This window comes from Panicum virgatum, chromosome 2N (genome assembly GCF_016808335.1).
Source record: "Panicum virgatum strain AP13 chromosome 2N, P.virgatum_v5, whole genome shotgun sequence".
In the NCBI taxonomy this organism is placed as follows: domain Eukaryota; kingdom Viridiplantae; phylum Streptophyta; class Magnoliopsida; order Poales; family Poaceae; genus Panicum; species Panicum virgatum.
The window spans coordinates 10299964-10316975 of NC_053146.1; the positions used below are offsets into that span (position 1 = coordinate 10299964).

At 43.6% G+C, this 17012-nt stretch overlaps 1 pseudogene; it reads left to right on the top strand.

Annotated features, from left to right (window-relative positions):
- The first annotated feature begins 1742 nt into the window (after positions 1-1742).
- LOC120658004 lies at positions 1743-3842 on the top strand (annotated as a pseudogene).
- The last annotated feature ends 13170 nt before the right edge of the window (positions 3843-17012 follow it).

Here is a 17012-nt window from a genome sequence, read left to right on the forward strand (position 1 = left end):
CTAGCTATCTGTTCACAAACCTTGACATTTTCAGAACTAGTTTCAAAGTTTGGTATTTGATGCCCGAAGGCATATGCCAACAACCATCAATTTGATAAGGAAAATTTAATTAATCCTTTGAAAAGGGTGAAGTTTTGGAATTTTTCCTGTGATTCTATCACCCCTTAACATTAGCTGATGTCATTTCTTTTTACTTCCTACACACAATGAAAAATCCACAAAAATCATGTATTTGTGCAACTCAAAAGCAGTACATCCAATTAATAAATTATTTATTGAGTAACTACGAAAGTGCTGACTTCATTCTTTGTTACAATCCATTTTGTGTAATTATCACATATATTGGCTTCAGATCATACTAACGTGTAGAAGGCGGTTATCATAGATCATTTGTGCATGCGCTCGGATATCACAATATTAATACATGATTTTCTTATAGAAATCAATTGTTTACATGGATCATTGAAAAAGGGATTCAACGATAAAAATGGATTACTCTCCTATATAAAGTTCAAGTAAGTTTAGGTACCATATATGTGATTGCTTATTACTAGTTGTGTCAGGGAAACCAATACATCATCCTTAGGGTCGCTACTATATAAAATATATAGCTGTACTGATTGACTTTATAGTTGTTGGCATGAAAAATAGAGTTAAAATGTCAAGAAATTGAGCACATAACATGCAATAACTGTAAAATTATGTCATGAATTCTCCATATAGTGATGGTCATATGGAAAATTTCCAATGTAACATGTACACTACTACAGAACCCTTAATTTTCCCTGGTTGGAAAACCCATATTGTCCTGATTTCCCAACTAGGACAAAAGGCCCATGCAGCCACTACTACAACAATATTTACTGAGGCGGGCAAAATTGATTAACTGAGGCATTTTTTGCAACCATCTCGGATCAAAGGTCACGGTAGATGACCTATTTTCCGAGGCAGATCTCTTTGTTGCCCGCCTCAGTTAATCAAATAAAAAATAAAAAAAGAAAAAGCCCATTGACGAGCACGCTGAGCGTATCGACGGGCCCCCAAGCCCATCATGCTGCTTCTTGGCCGCTGTAGCCACCGCCGCAGGCTGTTCCGCCCCTAGTAGTGAGGGAGGGAGAGGAGATGAGAGTCCCAAATTCTAACTCAGGTATATGTATGGAACCCTAGTAATGGGTCTTGAGGGCCTCTTTGGGTCTGGATATTTTCTAAGGCTGGTCTTATAGGGTGCCCATCTCAGTTAATCGATTAACCGAGACGGTCATTAAGTGTGCTCACCTCGGTAAATCCATTTTGAGAGACAGTTAAAATAACCGTCTCGGTTAAAAAAAAATGACCGCCTTAGTTAATCGATATCATTAACCGAGGCGATTGAAGTTCCTACCCGCCTTGGAGGTGTTTTAAAAAGGCCATGGTAAATCTTTTTTTAGTAGTGACCCCCCCACCTACCCGGCTAGCCGTTGGACCCAGGACTAAAGCGCTCATTGGTCCCGGGCCCAACGGCAGCCGGGACTAAAGCGTTGGAAGAAAAACCTGTTCTGTAGTAGTGGTAGCATGCAATAAAGTGTTTATAAGCATGTCAAATTTTCCAATGTGGTCCTAGTTAAGCATCCACAACAAAAAAAAAATCCAGAGGGTCGCTGGCAGAGGATTATTATTTATTAAGAGCGGTTCTTCACTGCTGTTTTGAGAGAGGGCACACGGGGACACACACTCTCTCTCACACACGCGCGCGCAGAGAGAGAGAGTCCTCAACATCCACTGCCTACTAACTCTTGAATGTTAGCCTAGTGGAAGCATTAGAATATGCTTCAGATGAAGCATATGCCATTGCTAAGCTCCATCGTTTTCCTTGTCTTCACAATTTCTGCGCTTGCAGGTAGTGAGGACCAGTTTGTTTACCATGGCTTTTCTGGTGTTAACCTAACCATGGATGGCAATGCCAAGGTAACACCAGGTGGCCTCCTTGAGCTCACGAATGACACAGTCAATCTAGTCCACACATTTTACCCAAGTCCATTGAATTTCCGCAAGTGGTTGAATGGTACTGTACAATCCTTCTCGGTCTCCTTTGTCTTTGCAATTCTTTCTGTCCATGATGATATAAGTGCCGATGGCATGGCCTTCTTTGTTTCCCCAACCAAGAACCTTTCCAACACATGGGCACAGTACATAGGCTTGCTCAACAGCGAGAATGATGGCAACACAAGCAACCACTTGTTTGCAGTAGAGCTTGATACTATGCAAAATAATGAGTTCGAAGACATCGACAACAATCATGTAGGCATCAATATCAATAGTCTACACTCTTTGGAAGCTCATCACACTGGATACTACAATGACCATAGTAAATCTTTAAAGAACTTGACACTATTTAGTGGCAAGGCGATGCAGGTATGGGTAAATTACAATGGAGATGCCTCACAGATCAATGTGACCTTGGCTCCCGTGGGAACACCCAAACCTGAGAGGCCTTTGCTTTCTGCTCCCTATAATCTCTCAGGGATTCTCAAGGATCCATCATATATTGGTTTCTCAGCCACTACTGGTGCAATCAGCACAAAAACATTGTGTCCTTGGCTGGAGCTTTGCCATGAACGGACCTGCTTCAGCCATTGATATCTCCAAACTTCCCAAGCTACCACGTATTGGCCCAAAACCACATTCCAAGGTCATGGAGATCACCTTGCCTATAGTTACTGCAGCATTTGTCCTTGTTGTTGGACTAGTCATCTCCCTACTTATTTATAGAAAATTAAGGTATTCTGAGTTGAAGGAAGATTGGGAGATAGATTTTGGGCCACACCGATTCTCCTTCAAGGACTTACTCCATGCGACGGAAGGGTTCAAGAATAAAAATCTACTTGGTGTGGGCGGGTTCGGGAAGGTGTACAAAGGGATTCTTCCAAAATCTAAACTTGAAGTAGCAGTGAAGAGGGTGTCCCATGAGTCAAGACAAGGGATGAAAGAGTTTGTTGCTGAAGTTGTTAGTATTGGCCGACTTCGACACCGCAATCTTGTGCCGTTACTTGGCTATTGCCGGAGACAAGGAGAACTACTTTTGGTGTATGACTATATGTCAAATGGTAGCCTTAATAAGTATCTGTATTGCGAAGATGGCAAACCATTATTGAATTGGTCCCAAAGATTCCACATCATCAATGGTGTTGCATTTGGTTTGTTATACCTCCATGAGAAGTGGGAGAAAGTGGTTATCCATCGAGACATTAAACCAAGTAATGTACTCCTGGATAGTGAAATGAATGGACGATTAGGTGACTTTGGTCTTTCAAGGTTGTATGATCATGGCACAGATCCACAGACCACACATATGGTTGGAACCATGGGTTATTTGTCCCCAGAGCTTGTACGCACAGGTAAAGCATCCACCTCAACAGATGTGTTCGCCTTTGGCATATTTCTTCTCGAGGTCATTTGTGCACAGAGACCGGTTAAGCAAAATCCACAACACATTGGTTGATTGGGTTTTAGACCATTGTCCATTGGCATAATGGTTTGCTTAGTGAGACTGTGGACACAAGGTTCCAAGGTGATTTCAATGCTGACGAGGCATGTTTAGTATTAAAGCTAGGACTTCTATGCTCACATCCATTTACAAGTGCAAGACCAAGCATGCAGCAGGTTGTGCAATACCTTGATGCTGGTATGCCACTCCCAGAGCTGACAGAAACACATTTCAGCTTTACTATGCAAGCCTTGGTACAAAACAAAGGATTGGAACCACGTAATATGTTGTATCCTGAGCTAACTACGAGTATTGGCACATTCTCGAGTCTTACAGGAGGAAGATGATATAAATACGTTTGGGTAAAGTTGTGAAATTATGTCGCTTATCAATTTAAAGAGAATATAGATAGCAATAGTGCTGCACTAGCTATACTTGGTATAACTTGTGATTATATATTGATACCATTTCCTTGAAAAGAAAACATATTCATACGACCATTGACGACTTAACCAGATCACGTCATCTACTTTGGTGTAGCCTGAAAAGATTTTTTACGTGTGCATATAGCATCCTAGGTATGGAATAAGGTATTCCATACCTGAGCCATCCACCGTGCATCCGACCCGAGCCAATCAGCCAGTCCGTCGCACAGGACCCCCTCCGTTTTCCGCACCGATTTCACCTATCTTTTTTTTTTGGTTCACGGCAGTAGAAAATGGCACAGGAATATGGGATGATGGATCGGTGGTTCCCCATATTTCATCGCTAGCCTCCTGGGCGCCTCATTTCCTCGCTCGGCGTCGACTTGATCTCCGGAGGATGTCACGACTGCGGCGTCCAATATCGGTGGTGACGATGAATCAAGCTCTGACCTCCCCCCTGCTGCGTGAGGTGCCCACTCAGACCCTACTCCGATTCGATCTGTCTAGATTTCCCACGCTCGCGAACGTCATCATCGTTCCAGCTTGCGCTCGCCCTTCTAGCCGGAAGTAGTGATGGGCACAAAAGCAGCCTCACTGCAGCGGCGCGGCATTGTTGAGCATGCGGAAGCAGGGAATCAGCCAGCGGTGACGACATATAGCTAGCAGCTGCGGGGGTTCCAATGGCAATGGCATCGAGCAAGCTGCTATGAGGTTTCTGGATGTGGGCAACAAGTTTCACATCACCGGATCGGTAATTGCAGCTGCGTACAGTGGTGGAATAATTCCAGGTATAATACAGATAGAAATTCTAATAATATATGTAATTCATGAAAAATAATGTCAATATTACAAACTTAAATGATAGAAACATAAAGCTAGAATTAACTGCAACTTGCTAGAGTGCTAATGCTAGTGCCAAGGCAGCAGATGCTTGCACGGGCCACGGTGCCACCGCGCCAGCCGGCCTGCGTGTACGTGAGTGCGTCAGACTACGGTCTCCGGTATCGGTGTCTGGTTGTTTGGAGAAGGAGAACACCAGGCACCAGGTCCGAGTGGGAGTAGATGAAAACAAAACGCTGAATCCCGAGTCGCGGTCGCGGTGCGAAAGTGCGGAAGTCCTGAAGATCGGGTGCTACATGGACCCCGAGTGGATATTAGGCATGATGAGCTACTTTCTTCTTAGATGAGTCAAAGTAAGAAATTAGGTTAGCCCAATATATCCGTTCATGGTAAATGTAAAACGAATTGAAACATTTTTTAACATGGAATAATCTTTTATTTTAACTTGGTAAATACTACTACCTACAACATACTAAATGTTGGGCCCCCCTCCTCCATGGGCCCCCAGCCGTCGCCCTAGCTACCCTCCCCCTTAATCCGGCCCTGCAGCTACTTCAAGTCCCGCGAGCTTCCGCGCTGGCCACCGGAGTCTTGCGGTTGTAGGCTATTTGAAGGCTCTCAGATGCGTAACTGGTCATTCCAAGCTGCATGCATGCATGCATGAATTTCCTGGTACCTCCCACTCGCAGCTAGCTTCTTCAATATTCTCCCCCCTCTCCATCTCGTAAGACGTTTAGTAATAAGATGAAATGGAGGAACGCCTTGAAAATAATAGGTATAGGCGTATAGCAGACCATTAGTATATATGGTGCTCTAGCATGTGTGCTGCTCTGGTAACTGAGTTATTTCACTCTCATGCCATCATATCTGATCCTACCAACTAAGATCATGTCACAATAATTTTCATACGGATCTGGTTGCCGTCAAAGGTAAGCAATGCAAACTTGATAGCACTGAAGAAGTACTACTATGATCATTGCTTAGAAAAATATAAAACCATTTGAAACGTGTATGCAAACTGTTGATAGTTCATTGGATTTGTGCCGGTCATCAATGACATTGGTTTTTTATATTTATAAGACAAAAAAGGTTAGCACTCTCATATATGAGTGTAGAGGTTGGAATGATTTTTCATTTATCCAGCAAGGAAAAACGCGATCCAGAAGCAAACAGTGTCTCAAAACAGCCTCGGCGAGGCAGTTTCCCGTGTTAGCAGAGAATTCTTACAGTAAGGGATTTCCTGAACACAAAAACGAGCAACTATTGAAACAAGTCATAACCCAATGATGACATATTCACCAACAATACTAATACGGCAACCACAAATTTAGAAGCATTTCCATGTTTCCATCACATACTAGTGATCCCAAGGGAGGAGGGCTTACATATGTCACAACTCGCAGGCATGCCAGTATGGTGGTTGATTCTTTTCATGCTTTGTCGAGACATGCATTGATGAAGCATTTCCAGTATCTTATACTAATGGAGATATGGGGCTGTTTTAGAGACAATGTATGCATGATGTGTGAATAGAAATGATGCATGCTTCAGGGGCAAGGAGATGACAACTTCATCAGCTGGCAAGTGAACAACTCCGGACATCTCCCATTCCCCAAATTTTCCAACTTTCATAATACAAAGTTTGCATTCTCTGTCATGAATCTTGCACCATCTGACTACTCAATAAACAATTCAAACTAAGGACCAGAACATAATTTTTCTTCATCACCTACTGGCAAATTTGCATTATTGTATTTAATTTGGACCAAACATATATGTAGTTGATATAAACCATTTGGTGAAGTTGTCCATGTGAATGTCACCTTAGTTGTTGACAGCCACACAGTAGTAAGCAAACCTATAGTTGACAAGGGTCTTACCCATGCAAATTCCTTTGCTTCCTGTAAACATATTGTGCCGTGATTGCTTTGATCTTTGACGCCATGCATTCAACAGGGCTTGCTATTTCCCCCAACAACTATGTGCTGATAAACGTCGTTAGGAGGTATTGTTTGTAGTTGGCATGCAGACTAACCAGTAGGGTTATGCTGCAGCCACAAAGTAAGTATGGTTGTGCTTCAATATCTTGGTCATGGAGTAGATATGTGTAGAAGAAAAGAACTTTATTGAACAACTAATGTTCTGTTTGCGACAAAGGAATACAAAATAGAGGAACGAAGAAAACGTAGGGATAGGAAAAGAAGGCCCTATTTGGAACGAAGGAACGAAAAATGAAGGAATGGTAGGAAACGCAGGAAAGAGGAAGAATTGACATAGCAAAATGGAGGAATGTGAAAACATAGAAAAGATACATGAAGTGGTGTTTGGAACACAGGAATGAAAATATGAGTAAAAAGAAGTTAGAAAAACACACACTATTATAACAGAACCAATTAAATTCATTGATGGGTAGGCCAACGAGAGACATGGGGCCACTGGCTAGGCACCCAAATAGCAACAATCCCCTCACTGCTCATCTTCTTCCTCTCTCGCAGGAATCATACACTACTAGAAAACAAGTCTTAGGTCCACCCCAAAAGTACGTATGAAGATGAACTAGTACCTATGCTAGGTGCCGGTTCATCTTCATACCGGTACTTTTGGGGTGGATGGAATCTATAAATGAGCCTTAGGTACCGGTTCGTATTATCAACCGGTACCTAAGGCTCTCCATAGGTATCGGTTGGTAACTTTTACATTAGTATCGGGTGGTACCACCAACCGATACCAATAGACGAGCCTTAGGTACCGGTTGGTATTAGCAACTGATACCTTAGGCTCATACATGAGTTACTTTAAAAGGAAAATATCTCCTTCTCAATCAGAACTGCTATGTAGCTGAGATGGTAAAAGAGCAATGCGTGAGGCTAGAGGTCGTGGGTTCAAATCCCAGCCAAAGAATATTTTGCGTGATTTTGGAGGCCTTAGGTACCAGTTATTTTACCCGGTACCAAAGACTCTAGTCTTTAGCACCGCTTTCGGGGTACCGGTTACCAAAGGGCACTTCCAACCGGTGCCTTAAGACATTTTTGTAGTAGTGATATATGAATGGATGTTTGGAATGCAGGAATTTGAGTGACATAGAAATTTAGGGTTAATGGTAAACATAGTTGCTTAGACTAAACAAGCAGTGAACTCTAAGTATATTCTTACAAAAAGGAACAGGTATTAGAAGCGTAAGAGACAACCCCTTGCCATTGCATTAAAAAGAAGAATTTAGATATATGGAACCCATTTCAACAGTAATTGAATCAATAAAATATTGTTCACTACTATTTAGCATGCACCTGCAATGAACTATTAGAGCTTATGGTCCCTGGGACTTCGTGAAGGAAGAGAAAACCAAGAGGCAGTACTGGATTCTTTCTTCCCCCCACCAAAACGGACACACGCTAAAACCTATAGGAATCTCACTCCTTTAGAATTCCATTGAAATTACTGTGATTCAAACAGGCCCTAAATTTCTTGATGCGTCTTAATCCTATATTTGAGTGAAAGTGAGGAATGGCAGGCTTCGTTGATATGTAAAAACCATGGTCTTATTATACAACCTTGAGTGGAAGAATTTTTGTTATATATATATATATATATATATATATATATATATATATATATATATATATATATATATATATATATATATATATATATATATATATATATATATATATAGTGCGATGGGATGAAACTCAGAGTCTAGACTTCTCTTTTTATATTCTTGTTGTCGTCAAATCATACTATTCAGGTTAACTTCCACGATTCACTTAATTACAGGGTAATGCATGGATGACCCTTAGGTGCACCTCCAACCATGCTTAGTTTATATATTTGTACTACTTCTCCAAAATAGGATCCCATTTTGGAAAATTATTACAAATATTTAAACCAAGTAGGGTTGGAGGTGTACTAAGGGTCACCCATTTGCACCCCTATCCATTATATTCCCCAGCTAATTCTGTTCCACATGTTGATGGAAAAATAGCTAGTACAACCTTAGTTGTTACAACAGTTTTGTACTAAACAAAAAAAATGACATCCTTGCTGCAAGGCAAGACCAAAGAACTATTTATTTTTCTTTGGAGAGTAGGAGTAGCTCTAAGTATGGCATATGTTGCTGGAAACCACAGTACACACAAAAAAAAATTCTAGGTTCATGACCCCTTTATTTCTAGCAGTGGAGAGAGAACTGTCAGTGTCCTGCCATCAGTGGAAATCACTGACTTCTACCAATAAAAAACTCTTACAATGGGGTATTTCTACTGGTGATTGCTATTCCCTCTAGAAAACAACCACCAGAAATGCATTTATATTGGCAGTTTTCCGCTATACTATGCCAACCTATTTTTAGTGGTGGTTGACGTCTGCTGCTAAAAAAAGTAAAAGACAGTGTCATAGAAAATCATTTACGTACTAGTGAACCTGCATTAGGAATTCAAGGATAAAGATGGCCAAATCCTTTTACCTACATGGCCTTCCTTTTAGAGAGATGGCAAAAGTCAAGTCGCCGAGTCGGCAAGAATTGGGTATTTATATACACAGAAAGTACACTGCTCTTTATTTATTGCTTGGCAACCGCACGTGCTAGCAGTTGCATTAAAAATTAGGAACATGACCTCCCGAAACAATTTAATTAGGGCCCTTTTAGTTGGTTGGAAAGTGAGGTAGGATGGGATGAATTAACACTACAAGACTTGCAAAAGACTTGGGAGAGTGTTCTGTAAGTGGCCGCCGGAAAGAACAATAATACTGAGTGCTATCATTTGTGACCATCTCTGAAGGTTATTGAGACATTGTGTAGTAGAAGAAAATCAACAACAAAGCATTCGTCGACCAACATTTATGGTTAGTAAACTGAAAGAAGAATTCTGAGTATCACTTTGGCACATAACTAGGAAAGATTCTTGCCAGGGAAAGGCTAAATTGAAACGTAAACAGACATGAAGATCAGTAATTATATCGATTCAAGGGCATTATGCTGAGCTGGAACCTCAACATGTGTCCTCCAGGCATGAAGTCTAACCAGGTACTCTGTTGAGATCACATTATGAAACCAAATAGAAGCCACAGAACAAGAATGACTACAAAGCAACTTTATAGTCAAATAAACTCATGCATGTAGCTGTTGACATTTTTTCCTTGGATCTGCACTACGCTCTTGTTGCGTTTTGCTGCAGAGAGTTCTACATAGTTTACTGAGTGAGCCAAGGCATGCTGTGAACTGTAACTCATAATATCTTACAAGGAAGAGGCCGGAGGAAATATGCACGCTAGCTCATACATAAAGTGCGATGAACATCTTCTGTCCACCATTCTACAACTTTTGATGCATCAGGGCCGTATCGGCAAATCTGGAGGCCCTGTGCGAAACTATGAACTGGGCCCTAGTGCCGTCGCTGCGGCCTGCTAGTGCCCAGTGAAGTACGGAAGGTGGAAGTGTAGACGTCACAACTCGTGTCGTGCCTGGCGAGCGGCGACGGTGGAAGCGGAAAAGATTGCATTGCGGTATACGGATTCGATCGAAAGACAAATCGAGCGACATATTTCCTCTTCTATGACATTTGAGCTATAGTTTTCTTCATATTGGGCCAAAAATAAGTAAAACAAAGCCTACTATATAACTATACCTAGTATACTCATTATATTTTAGGGGCCCCTGAAAATTGGGGGCCCTGTGCGGTCGCACGGGCCTAGATACGGCCCTGGATGCATGAACGAACGAGGAACGATACCCACTAGCTTTCACAGCAGGGATGTTATTGTTGGAGGCCAAAATTGGCAAACACCGAGGCCGACCGGTCTGACCGGTTGGGCCGACCGGTCAGACCGGTCTGGATCTGTGCAGTCCGAGTAGAGTTAGGGTTTGTATTATGGAATCCATTTGTAACTCAATTTGGAAGGGGTACGTCTTCCCCGGCCTATAAATATAAAGGCCACGGCCGATTGAGGTCCTTCTACCCAATCGAATCAATCAATTTACACTTTTGCTATTTTTCTCCAAACCCTAGGTTTTCCAATCGGCGTTCAAGGGCGTCTTGGGTGGCCTGCTAACCTCAAGATAACTCTAGATCTTCGAGCTCCGACGGGGTCCCTCCCGAGCTTGAGGTTCTAGGTCTTCGCGAAGCTTTCTGCGCCCAACCAGTCTGACTGGTTGGTGCGACCGGTCTGACCGGTCGCCGGCGAGCTTCGTTCGGTTGCGATCGTTGCGATCCTATGCGTTCTAGCGCTTGTGTGTTGACCAATTCTGCGTTAACATACTTTTTGGCGACTCCGGTGGGGAAGATCTGAGTTCATCGGGCGCATGGCCGGTGATAAGGTTGACCCCAAGGTAGATGCGACTCCCATTGACATCAAGTACGAAGACATACCTGAGGAGACGCGCAAGTAATTCGAGGCTGCATTCCAGAAGGAACAGGAGGATGCCAAGAATAGATTGCTTGCATGCTTTAGGAAGACTCAGCAAGGCGTGTTCAAGAAGGAGGAATTTCACATGCCCACATTTGCACCGCCACCGCCGAACCCATCTATTACGGCTACATCTGCTGCTTCATCTGCTTCCATTCCAAGCGAGGTAAGTTTTTCCTTCGATTCTATCAAGCAGTTTGCTGATGCCTTTCTGAGTCGATTCGAGCAGTCACAAAAGTTTACACAAGATATGCTTATCGACTTGAGTATGCAAAACAAGGGGAAGAAAACTGTTAATGATTATTCCACTTTTTCCCCTAACCCTAGTCTTTCGGCCGCACCATCAGAAAATTATCAGTATGGTATGCCGCCGAATTACTTTGCGGGACAGACACCCCCGCCGGGCTCAGTTCGGCCGTCCAGGGCCGAACCGGTCAGATCGGTCTCACCGACCGGTCAGACCGGTGCCCCTGTGGGCGGACCGGTCAGACCGGTCACTCAGACCGGTCAGACCGGTGCCATGGTGCTCGGTTCTACTTCACAACCAAAAGTCACGCTTCCTCCTGCTTCGGCTGAGTATAGCCTGGAGCGAGAATTGGCGGATTTTGTGCCGCTGTATACGACAAAGTCATACGGTGAACCACCTTTTCCTCCACCATTGCCCAAGGATGTTTGGGATGATTGGCTTAGGGCCAATCCACAATATGCCACACAAACGATGTCCACTACTGATCCTACGACACATTGTTTTGGCCAAATATCTACGGGTAACTATGAGGCCGATATTGCTAGGATGAAAGAAGATCTAGCCGATATGTTTAAAGAAAAACTTGGTTTTGTTGCGGGTAGGAGTCGGCTATATCGTAGGCCGTATGTTGATGCGTTTGATTTAATTCCTTACCCCACTGGTTGGCGTATTCCCGATTTTGTCAAGTTTAGCGGTGATGATAACTGATCCACTTGGAAGCATATTAGCCAATATATTGCTCAATTTGGAGAAGTCGGTTCTAGCAAGTCTTTGCGTGTTCGCATATTTTGTTTATCTTTGACTGGAACAGCTTTCTCGTGGTTTTCCTCGTTAACTCCTAACTCAATTCGTTCTTGGGATGAATTAGAGTAGAAATTTCATGATCATTTTTATAATGGGGATAACGAAACTAAGTTGACGGATTTGACATCGGTTAGATAGGGTAGAGATGAGTCTATCCAAGAGTACTTTAAGAAATTTAAAGATATTGAGAACTGATGCTTTAATTTGTCACTTTCTGAAAAAAAGATTTGGTTGATTTGGCTCTTGCGGGTTTATGTTCTAGCTATAGAGAAAAGCTTGATGGTTCGAGTTTTTATTCTATAAATTAGCTTCAAGCTAAAGCATTGAGTCAAAAAACTAAATTTAAAAAAGAAAAGGTTACCTACAAGTCCCATCGTTCAAACACTCACATTGTTGAATATGATTTCGATTCATCGGACGATGAGGACAAAGAGGTATATGCTGCTGAGTTTGTTTGGCCCGCCTCGGCCAAACCTTCCACTTGTACATCTCTTAAGCTGACTCAAAAGAATCGGCAAGAAGAGATGAAATTTACTTTTGATGTGTCCAAGTGCGATCGCATTTTTGATGAATTACTACGACTTGGGCATTTGAAAATTACGCATATTATACCCCCGCTTGAGGAGCTAAAGTGGCGCGCTTATTGCAAATTTCATAATTCTTCATCTCATGCGACTAATGATTGTAATGTGTTTCGTCAACAGGTGCAATCGGCCATAAATGAAGGACAATTGGCCTTTTCGGAGATGAAAATAGACAAAGATCTATTCCCAATTCACACCATTGATCTCAGCAATGCAAAAGTGCTAATTCGGCCGGATCAAGCCGAAGGAGCAAAGGGCAAGAACATGATCATTGGAGATGACAGGTCGTTGACTATTGATAACAAGATTCTGGCCAGGGAGGTGATTCAGGAGAAGACTCCTGATGGGAAGAAGAATCTGAGGATCATACTTAAGCCTCGAACGCTCGGGGGGCAAGAGGGTTCTTCTTCAGGCGATCGGTCTGCTGCTCAGTCGAGACTGGTCAGACCAGTTTCCCCGACCAGTCAGACCGGTCCTAATGGCCGGTCAGATTGCCCTGGTGGTCAGTCCCGGATATTCAAGCCGAAGCGTCCGGAAGTGGGTACATGGAAGACTAACCAGCCAAAGGTGCAGGGCAAGATTGCAAATAAAAAGCCTACCTTTGGCCAACTGTTGAACAAGTACTCAAAGGCCGCTCGAAATGATCGACCCCTAAAAAAGAGACAGTGGTCACCTTCGTATCAAGGCGCACCTTCATCTCCTAGGGGAGAATCAAGCAAGCGCAGGGGTGATGTGGTTACCTTGTTCCCTCCTCAGCAAACACAGCCGATGTACGCTACAATGCCATGGGCTCCACCGGCGTCGGATTCTCAGTTTCCCGCATGGGAGAACGGAGGATTTTGGATGCAATGCTATCCGATGCCGTATCCACCACACTTCCAGGGATAGGGAAGCTCCAGAGGACCTGTATTTGACAGGTTGAGGCAGCCGGTTCACAACCGATTGGGTCAGCACCAATCTGGTCAGGGGCAGAACCCCGAACTGGTCAAACCGGTCTACTCTGACCGGTCAGACCGGTCTCAGCAGAGGCCGGCCTAGTTTCGTCCTATGCGTCAAGAATACTGCATCAAAGAAAAGAGGGACGAATCAGTGCCAATGCAAGTTGATTCTGAGAAGGCTCCAGCTGTTAAGGTCGTGCAAGTTGAAGACGGGAAAGGAAAAGCTCAAGATGCACAAGAGGGACCGATGATCGTTGAGAAACCGGTCAATGTTTCTCAGAAGCTTGTGTTGGCCAATGATTATGAGGCCAGTAGCAGCAACCTCAAGGACCAAGACAAGGAGAAGTACTTCCAGCCTAGGTGGTGCCCATTAGTGTTGACTCACACTCAAAAGAGGAGGTTGCAGCGTCTTCGCCGCCAAGAACAGATGGAAAAGGAGGCGGAGAAGCTGAGAGATGAAATATTTGACGAGTGCAGACCAAGGTTCCCTCAAGGAAAGATGTGGCGGATCAAGGCAGTTGATCAGCCCACTGGACCGGTCGGACCGTTCCAACCGACCGGTCAGACCGGTGTACCAGACCGGTCTGACCGCTCAGAGCAACCGGTCAGACCGGTCGACCCTAGGGATGGCAACGGGTATAAACCCGTCGGGTATCACTAACCCAAACCCGTACCCGCCAGGATAAAATCGTACCCATTAAAAAACCCATACCCGTCGCGGGTATGATTTCATGCCTGTACCCGTACCCATGCGGGTTTTTTGTACCCGCGGGTTTCCCATACCCGATAGAAGAAGCAACAAAATTTAATAGAAAACATAAACAAATACACAATGCATTATAGCCAAATGAGTCTATGAATAGGTAATCATCGATGGGAATGGAAGTACATGAGCCTAAGTCTCTCTTAGCATGTGATTAGACCTTATTTTGATACAAGACCTTGTGACATTAGTATTTTAGGTTATATGTTGTCGGGTTTATTGTACCCACGGGTTTGCGGGTTTGGGTACTTGAAGAACAAACCCGCACCCGCAAACCCGACGGGTACGAAGTTTATCCCATTAAGAAACCCGCGGGTATAGAATTTAGTCTATGCCTGCACCCTAATAGAGCAAAAACCCATCGGGTTTCGGGTTTCGGGTACCCGTTGCCATCCCTAGTCGACCCTGAGCCTGAGCAGAAGGTCGAAGAAGTTGTTTCCACTTCGGCTCCTGGCGGGCAGCTCCTTCTATATCAGAGGATGAGGAGTTGGTGGATTATGAGGCTTCTCCGGAACACACAAGCATGGAGATCAATGTTGTGTGTTTTTCTGATGACTACTGGGCGATTCCGAAGGAGGAGACCGTGCATCTGGACTTTGGGCCCTGCGAAGCTATATTTCAGAAGCCCAATGATTCAGACAATCACTTGAAGGCTCTCTACATGAGGGGGCACATCAACGGGAAGCCAGTTTCTCGTATGCTCGTGGACAGTGGGGCAATTGTGAACTTGATGCCCTATTCACTCTACTAGAAGCTCGGCGGGACGGACGAAGAACTCATCAAGACGAACATGACAGTCAGCAGCGTTGGAGGAGGTGATCCCATTGGTGCCAAGGGGGTTGCTTCGATGGAGTTGACCGTTGGGAGCAAGACGGTTGCTACGGCGTTCTTAGTCTCTGAGGTGCAAGGTAACTTCAACCACATACTTGGACGTGATTGTATTCATGCCAATCAATGTGTACCATCTTCCTTGTACCAGTTTCTTATTCAGTGGATCGGCGATGAAGTTGAGGTTGTGCATGGTGATGCCTCTTCCTTCATTGATACCGCCGATTCCGAGTTCGTTGGTGCACATGATAACATCAAGTGTTTATCGGGCCTAGACTTGACCGATTATGACTTGATCAGTTGCACCAAGGAAGGTTTTGTCTCTGCAGTCCTAAAGCTGATGGAGAATCGGCTACATTTACTTCTATGATGCAGCAGGGGAACGACACAGAGCCGACCGGTCAGACCGCTTCCTCTAACCGGTCAGACCGGTTGAAGCCGACTGGTCCGACCGGTGCACCAGACCGGTCAGACCGGTCTAACGCAGACTGGCTGTAGCAGCGCATTGAGCACTATCGGGACAAGGCGAACGATATGTGCGAGGCTATTGAAGACCTGGGTGACTTAGATAAGTTAGGCCAAGGTTTAACGTTGGCTGATCCTTTAGAAAAGGTAGATATTGGAGATGGTTCTATTCCTAGGCCGACTTTTGTAAATGCAAATTTATCGGATGATTGTAAAGCTGATTTAACAAAGTTATTGAAAGAATATGTCGATTATTTTGCATGGGAATATTCTGAAATGCCTGGTTTGAGTCGCGATTTGGTTGAGCATCGGCTGCCGATCAAGGCCGGTTTTAGACTATATAAACAACCTTCTAGGCGTTTTAATCATATTATGTATGACAGAATAAAAGAAGAGATTAATCATTTGTTAGATGCTGGATTTATTCGGTCTTGTCGTTATACGGAGTGGATCTCTAATATTGCGCCCATTGAAAAGAAAGATTCGGGCAAGATTAGAGTTTGCATTGATTTTAGATCTTAATAAAGCCACTCCTAAAGATGAATATCCTATGCCTATAGCCGATATGTTGATCAATGAGGCTTCTGGACATCGTGTTATTAGTTTTCTTGATGGTAATGCGTATTACAATCAAATATTCATGGCCGAAGAAGATACGTCTAAAACGGCCTTTAGATGTCTTGGTTTTGTTGGTTTATTTGAGTAGTTTGTTATGACTTTTGGATTGAAGAATGCTGGTGCTACTTATCAAAGAGCTATGAATTTGATCTTCCATGACTTGATTGGTATTATATTGGAAGTTTATATTTATGATATTGTGATCAAATCGGCCGGCTTGAGTCATCTTTTGGCTGATTTGAGGCTTGCTCTTGAGAGATTGCGTCAGTATGGATTGAAGATGAACCCGCTCAAGTGTGCTTTTGGTGTATCGGCTGGGAAGTTCTTGGGCTTCATTATTCATGAGAAGGGCATAGAGATTGATCCAAAGAGAATTGAAGCCATGAAGAAAGTAGAGGCTCCTGCTTGCAAGAAAGACTTGCAAAAGTTTCTGAGCAAGGTGAATTATTTGAGAAGGTTTATATCTAATTTATCCGGAAAGATAGATGCTTTTACTCCTATTCTTCGGTTGAAGAACGAGGCTGAATTTACTTGGGGGGCAGAACGACAAGAGGTTTTTGAGAAGATCAAGAAGTATTTGTCTTCACCACCGGTTCTCAAGGTGCCTAAGAGAGGTATTCCTTTTAGGCTTTATG